General features: G+C 40.9%; 1 pseudogene; it reads right to left on the bottom strand.

The window, feature by feature from the left end:
* Nucleotides 1–2,046: 2,046 nt before the first annotated feature.
* Nucleotides 2,047–4,654, bottom strand: LOC143883113 (uncharacterized; annotated as a pseudogene).
* Nucleotides 4,655–8,491: the final 3,837 nt, after the last annotated feature.

Here is an 8,491-nt window from a genome sequence, read left to right as displayed (position 1 = left end):
GGTGCCTGAGTTCTGGTGTGCAAACACATGCATGCTACAGCTAAAGGTATAAGATCCGTACATGAAAGTAAGAAAATACAGCAAAACATATAACACAAATCAACTCTATATATGACAGGACGAGACAAATCCTAACTCTAATGCGACTTGACTCGGACCAAGATGGCCATCCATCCCAGCTGCTCTACGTATCCCGGCCTCGGAAAGAATCGGAGTCAACGTAGTTCGATGCCCTATTCTAAACTACGATGCCTAACCATCTAGAACTGCTATCCTAGACTCGATCCACTAGACTCGACTGATTTTTAAAGCTTTTTTGTACGATTGCTTAAGTTCAGGTGAATTGTAATTTTTAGGACTCTATATGCCCTAACTAATGCAGGTTGATTAGCCTTAAGCTAATGCAGGTGGGCCCTACATCCTACGTGTATCTAGGCTGTGCAACCTAAGGAAAACCATGAGCTGACTATATGCTTCCTAGTCTAGCCATCGGTTCGACTGAATGTCTAACCGATCAACTTGAGGCCTCCTAACTCTAGGGACACTCACACGACAGGACACATCATATCAACAAATCAGGACAGACTCCTAACTCTAAAACACCCTAAATAGCTAGGATAAACTCCTAACTCTAGGGGAAGATCTTTTTCAAAAAGATTTTGAAGAATTTTTGTATTTTTGGAAAGGTTTGAAATGTTTATTTTTAAAGGTTTGGCTGGACTTGGGATGTGGATCCCAAGCTGCACTACGTACCCTATGGAAAGGGATCAAGCCAACGTAGTTCGGAAACAGAATTTCCTAGCTACTCCTAATGACTCGAGATTTTTGAGATTTTTGGTTTTTCAGATTTTTTTATGTTTTTGACTCAAGAGGACAGAATCCTATCATCATAAGGGGAGGACAGACTCCTGATATCCCGCAAAGGTTGGACAGCATCCTATGCTTTGCGGGAAAAAAGACAGAATCACGACTTTGCAAGGGTTGGACAACATCCTATACCTTGCAAGAGTGGATAAAAACAACATGATACGATGAGGGGTTGGACAGAACCCTAACCCTTATGATGATAGGACTGACTCCTGAAAGACTAACTCTCTAGCTAAGGACAGACTCTCTAACTAAAGACAGACTCTCTATCTAAAAATTGACTCAATACGAAAGGACTGACTCCTAGTGCACAACCCTAAGAAGGGGATGCCAGTGAGACTAGGCTAGTCTCCTAAACACAGAGATGGGCTCCATTGCCCTTGCAAAGACAAGATGGGTATGGTTTTTAACAGGCCAAGTCGGTCTTTAACCTAAAGGAGGTGTTCTATTTGAGATTTGGGTTCTCTTATGTATGACTCGCTAATGAGACAAAGCTTGTCTTCAAAAGGTAAGATTTTCTCTGCACGAGACTTAGCCTGTCTCCCTAAACAGAGGGATATAGATGACTCTGTCATCGCCCTTGCAATGAAGAACTAAAGGTTTATGGGTATCTAAAAGACTGAGGATTCTTTGCCTAAATAAGAGGAAAGAAGAAGGGAGAGGGTACTATCATGATCCAATAAATCCCTCTAAGGATGGGCTTGGGCTATCGCCTTCATCGCCCTGTTAACATTTTCCATTTGCAAATCATTAACACATATATCTTATGACAGCACAAGCATTCATAAACAGGTTATATAAAGAGCAATGACATAATAACATTAAACAGAATAAAATTCCTATATGTGATGCACGGCTCAATCCATTATGCTCCTCAGAAAATAAACAGAATAAAATTTTCTGCACACACTCTTATACCTAAGCATAAGAATGCTAAAGACACAAAATACACTGACTAGTGTAAACATTTAAACAAGATAATTGAGAAACTTATTCTAATAACAAATAATACAAACATGGCAGTTCTAGGCTAGAATACACAACAAGAAGTATCTAAACAGACTTTAATGTCTACAATTTCTTTTAAACTCTTGATTAGATAAAGAGATATCATGCTTACCTGAAACACGGTTAGGGATATGAATTTAGCCTCTTCACGCCAATTACTTCAATTCTGAATCAGATGAAGTGACATCGACAATGGGTAGAAGATAACTGAGTAGTATCAGAGGAAACTTCTTTTGTTATTGCACTCACTGATGCCTGCCGTCCACTAGAAATCCTTTCCAAATAAGTATCCTTTGACACCATAGTAGTTGATTCCTCACCATCTATTCCCTCCATATCATGATAAGTGTTAACTACTGAGAGTAGCATTTCGTTGGCAAATTCTTCAATTTTCTGAGCGAGGCATGGCATAGGATATAGCTTGTTCGCTACCAGACATATTGCCTTCATCTGCACTTCCTTCAAGTGATGAACTGCGCTCTGCAAAGCAATCTTCAAACAGGCATCTCGAATGGGAGGCCTGAGGAAAATCAGGCTCCATATAACACTAAGGCCTTGAGTAACACGGTCTCCTTTTAGGGATTCTTTCTCATTTTTCTCATTGCTTATAGGAGAGCACAAAGACTCTAACAGTTTAAATGCTCCCTTCAGAAGATAAGGCATTTCACCAAGCAATCTACTTAGAGATTTGTCTGAAGCTGAGAAAGAGTCACGAAGGGTTTCAGCCACAGTCAAAAGAAATGATTCATAAATTGAAGTAGCCGTCGTGAATGAGAAGAAGTCTTGATCCTTTTCTGCCTCTCGAAACAACATGTACAACACACGCAATGTCAACTCATGTCCCTCGTGATTCAAATAATCTGACAATATATGCTTTTGTAGAAGCCCCCATGCGTCTAACTCCAAGGGATACTCAACCCCCAAACAAACAAGAACAGAAAAGTGGATATGTGAGCCTCCCGCTACTGCTACTTGCTTGTAAGCCTCAATTATGTGCTCAAATGCCAATTTCTGTAGATGATCCTTCTCTTCATCGGTCAAGCTGACAATGGTTACTGACATCTTAGGAAGTAAACATTGGGTAGAAAATGGAGAATTTGAACTTGGGACTTGCTCCTAACTTGTTCCTTCCATATTGCCAGTGGCTGAATGAGAAGCATCCAGGGTGTCTTGCATTTGAACAATGCGAACAGTGGAATCCAGACCCGGTATTTCATTCTCTAAAATATCCACATTTGTATCCGATGGCAAGGGCGACCTTACCTTTTCCATTCCAGGCAAAACTAATGAAATTTCAGGAAAAGCAATACCAGTAGATGTCACTGGTGCAGTCATATCACTTATATCAGCAGTATCAGTCATGGTCACTTTCTGCTGCGTGTCTTCCAAATGAACGTCACGAGTATCATCAGATACAGAAGGTTGGAGAGCTAATAGTGATGCTATTTGCGGAAATGCACTCAGCTAACAAGTCAGAGGATATGCTTGAAATAAGAATATCTAACGATCCAACAGCTTTGTCGCCTTGGGCAACCAATGCCCCAAACAAAGCAACAAGTTGCCCCACAGGTCCAGTATCTGCATCTCCGGTAGAACCTGACAACTCGATCAAAGGTTGGTTATCCTGAATTAAAGAAGAATTTGTATTAACTGACTCTTTTGTTTTATTAAGTGCTGGTCGGGCCCGCTTCCCAGGTGTGTCATCATCTTGGACCAAATTGACATCTTGAGCTGCACATCTCTTCCTCCCCATGTCAATTTGAATGCCATCACAAGCTTGCTCTAACAGTTTCTCTTCCTTGGTAGGATGTGACTCCCCTGTACTATGGTCAATACCCATGGAAATCTTGTCAACCAGTCCAATTGCATGTTATGCTAACTTCCCAGAATTCATTGATTTCAAAGCATCAACCAAACGGCCGCGCCACGATGCAGCACCCTGATGTGTACATTTCAAACAGCCCAAGAAGGCATTCTTCAAGACATAATGTGCACCAGAAACAGACATTCCTTTGATAACAGAGCTTGAAGGATCAAAGCCAATTAAAACAGGTAAAATATAGCGCAATGATGATTGAGTTACTAAGAGATTTCACCATAGGGAACCGAAGCTGATCAAGCAGTAGCCCCAAGCTATGACTTGCTTCAGTAGCCAACTGGGCAACATTCAGCACAGGATGACCTCCATGTAGCCACGATATATTGAACCCTACTACTTTTCCATCATAATCTTGATGAAGAGGTGGCTGTGAAGAGCCATTAGAATCTGGTGTATAAAGAAAACAATTGCATCAACAAACTTCACTGCCAGCAACCTAACTCCATCACTTCCAGGCTGGAAAGCCATTGGGAATACTGTGTCCTTAAACTTTAGCATTGACGTCCATGATGATTCGAGTGAATTCTCCAATTCTCTAGAGAATAAACCCTGAATTGCAACTTACTCTAGCACATTACGAAATAAATTTGTCCCACAAGCGATGGTCTGTCGAGCAACTGCCGGGGTATCATCCTTTAAAAAGGATATCAAAACAAGCACTATTTCAGATAAAAATTCCACATGCTTCAATCCAATTTCACCAATCAGCTCGGCGAGGAATTTACGAACAGGACTCTGAATCTCAGTCTGAAGGTGGAGGAGATGTGGCAAGAACTCCGGTAGAAGAGAAGGATTCCTGTGAAGGAGAAGTTCCTTCAAGAGGATCATATATTGAAGCTTCGAGGGTATGTAAAATTCAAGATTATCGCCTCCGAATCGTCTCTCCCAAATCAAAATCATCAGATCGAATGATACCAGAGGAAAATCACAAAATCTGAGGGAAAGATTCAAGAAATCTTGATTGATCTCCCATTTTGACGAATTTAGAGCAAAAATAGAGAAATGGAGACGTTTTGATAGCTTAGCTGTGATGAAGCACTCGTTTAACCCTCAGAAGGATTTCAGAGATTCAATGGTGGAGATGATCGAGGAGAACAAGATGATCGGAGCGTAAATCCAGCCGGAAAACTTGTCGGAGACTCGCCGGAGAAGATGAAAAGAGGGTTTGAGATCCATTTTCTCTTTCTAAAAACGCAGAGTTTCTTTCTCTTCTCTCTTCTCACGGATTTTTCTCTTTTGCAGACGATGAGAGTCGGCCAGAAAAGATGTTGCCGGAAAAGATCAATCGGAGAAGATGAAATGTCAACAAGCATAGATCTAACAGAGGAGGAAAGAGATGATAGAGATCCGTCGGAATCCATAGAGATCCGCCCGATTCTGGCGGAATTTCACCAGAGAAGAAGAAGAAGATTTTCTCTAGGGTTTAGAGAAATAGATTTAGGTCTCTAGGGTGTGGATCTTGAGCTTTGATAAATGTAGGAGTGAAGAGGATGTAAAGAAAATGTTGTGGAGAAGCTCCGACGACCGGATCTCCGGCGGAACGGCTGAATTTCGACGAGATCTTGTCGGAGAAGAAGAAGATTAGGGTTAGCGATTTGGGGGTTTTCTTCTGCTAGCTCTCTCTAAAAAAAATGAATCCCCTTTACCTAGAGGTCCTATCCGGCTATTTATAGAGCTATGGTCAAAAACTTTTATCCCTCCTTTCTTTCCTCGGGACACCCCTTCTATGTACATTTAGCTCTGTCTTTGGTAAGAAAAAAAATGGCTCCTGGGTAAAACTTTTAATGAGATAATAAGAGATAAATCCGTGCACCACTGGTTACCCAGGGACAACCTCTTGCTGTAATATACACTGTGATATACACTAAGTGGATTACCCCTAAACTGGATAAACCACGCCCCTTCTACTACACTAAGTATACACTACACCACCTACCTTGCTCGTTCGCTAGACCTAGCTAGGACCCTAACCTAGCTTAGGGTGAAGTTTGGGACCCTACCTAGTTGATTTGATGGGATTTTGTATAAAATTGGAAGGTTTAGGGCATGGTCAAAATGGGGTGTCTACAGATTTTAGCTCAAATTTCTCCAAAGTTAGTAAAAATGGCATCTCAAGCACAACCACAAACTAGGGCAAAGCCCTAAAGCTAAAGGGGAAACCCCGAACAAACAACAAGCATCTCAAAGAGACGAACCACAACACGTAAAGAAGTGCCCCAAGAACAGAGAAAACGAATCTAAGATCTCAAACGAGCAAAGCTCTAATAAGACTGAATTAGTCCATAATCAAAGTGAAGTAATGACAACTCTAAAGGAGAAACTTCTAACTAATAACACTAAAGAGGGGTGCAAATGAGTCAATGACTCTCTAATAACGCTACTAAGAATGGGATAAAAATAGTCAAAGACTCGCTAGAAGAAATGGTTATTCTAACGTGAGGCTGGATAAGCCTCCTAAAGGGGAACTCTCTAAATGAGACAAAAATTGTCCCCAAACAAGGGCTCTATAAATGAGGCAAAGTATGCCTTCTACGAGAAAACTCCCTACCAAACTAAGGTAACCTCCCTAATGGTAGGTCCTAAATGAGGCTTGTCTCCAAAAGAGAACTACCTCAATGAGACAGAGTGTGCTTCCTAATATAACTCCCTAATGAGACCGCAATGGTCTCCTAGATGAGGGCTCTTTCATTTCCCTTGCAATGAGAAGGGTTCTAATATCTAAAAGGCGCCTAAAAGACTAGGCAAGCTCACTATACAAAGGAGGGGTACGCTACTTGGACTGAGCAAGTCCTTTAAAATATGGGCTTGGGCTAATGCCTTCATCGCCCTTGCAATGAACTAATTTCTAAGGGCGTCTAAAAGGCTAAGAACACTCTTCCTAAAAAAAAAGAAGAAAGAAAGAGAGACAGTACAATGGTTGTATCCTCAACAACAAGCGACTACCTTGCTTCAGCATGAGCATTTTAACAAAATCCTTATATTTATCAATCATTGAATTTAAAGAGAATGAGAAGATAGCAATGAAATCACATTGGTTAGACTAACTTTAACATTGGTAATCAAAGCTACCCAATATTAATAATCAAAATGAAAGGAAATCTTTGTGGTAACATCGCAAATATATTGAAATCTAGCATAGAACAAATGATGTCATCTTCACAAAACTGACAATATTGGTATCCAATATAAAAGCAGCTCTTACACCTGGGCCAATGGTATAAATATCCACCATAAAAACCGATTGTACCCAAAATCAATAGTAGGGTCACCAAATTAGGATCAAGTACCATTATCTCCAAAGGAATGAATTATGCACATTAATATAAAGCATAGACTAATCAACAAGTAGCAAGGTTTAATACCCCTTCCTCAAATAAAAGCCCAAGTTTATCCTAAAACAGAGAAGTCCATTGACCACCCTTCCTACAGGGAATTGAAGATTTTACCAGGTGATTAACAAATAACTAATATCCAAGGTGTGAAACGAGCTTTTCTATCATGACATCAAAACAGTAACATGACTACAGCTTCATCAAATGCAAAATAATAGAACACTAACTATGTGCAAGGATATAATGGAAATGATGTCACCCTGCTCCATTTTAAAGCTCATTAAATCATCTATACATATGGAACATACATATGGAGCGCGTCTAAGAAGAGGAAATCATGCAAATTTAGAGATAACCTGAGACAGCAGCTATCCCCTAGCTTTCTTCACTAGCATGATGTGAGCTAAGTTAAAATGATTCCCATTTTAATTGGTTATGAAGACAAAGTAGCACAAAAAAAATCGTGGTTGTCAATGGGGTAAAACATGGGCTGATTTGTGTTAGCAGTGGCTGAACCATGGGCTCAAAATGTGCACAAAGCTGGGGTTAAATCATGGACAGAATTGTGTTGCCAGTGGCTGAACCATGGGCTCACATTGTGCCAAAACAGGGAGCTAACCATGGGCTGAATTGGGGTAAAACAGGGAGCATATTCATGGGAAATATAATGCATATACACAGATGTCCCTGATGGGAAATGATGCTCAGCAAATTAGGATTAAATCAAAGTAAACATCTCTGAGATCAATCCTCAGACAACCACATCTCCAGGCTACATCAGGAATGAACTCAAAACTCCAATTTTACTTTAAATCCTTTAGTTGCAACCCACGTAGCAATTAAAATCCTATGAAAAGGCAGATCATCATGTATAACATTCACACAACAACAGGAATAACTACAGACTGTAATCTCCAAATTCGCCAAATCCTTCAATTTGCATATCAACCCAAATAAGAGGATGATAAAAAATGCTACCTGAATTCCGACGAGATAATGGTGTTCGCAGGGAAACGAGACGACAACAGAAATGATCGGAAGAGGTAAGCGCCCCAATCGAGGTGGCTGTGCTCTATTGCAACCGGAAATACCAGGATTCCAACGAGGTTGTCGAAGGAAGACGCAGTAGCATCGTTATCTCTCCCCGATTTCTCTTTAAAACCAGCAAACCCCCAATTGGAATAGAAATGGCTACAATGGGCTTGGGGTGGAGAAATGGAAGAAATGGAGGAGTGAAGCAACTGTGATGCTTGACCGGCGGGAGGGTGGTTGGAGGTGATGGATTCCGGTAAGGAATAGGGGTTGGATTTACAGGGGATTTGGTCAGAGAATGGGTCTTGGCCGAAGCTGGGTGATTGTGGTAGTGGATCTAATGGTGGCCGCAAATGGGTGTCAAAATGAAATG

The sequence above is a fragment of the Tasmannia lanceolata genome, unplaced genomic scaffold, assembly GCF_043159265.1.
Source record: "Tasmannia lanceolata isolate RefF3 unplaced genomic scaffold, GAP_Taslan_0.1 ptg000008l, whole genome shotgun sequence".
Taxonomy (NCBI): Eukaryota; Viridiplantae; Streptophyta; class Magnoliopsida; order Canellales; family Winteraceae; genus Tasmannia; species Tasmannia lanceolata.
Note: the sequence above shows the minus strand (reverse complement) of the source record. Positions and strands in the feature narration are given on the sequence as shown.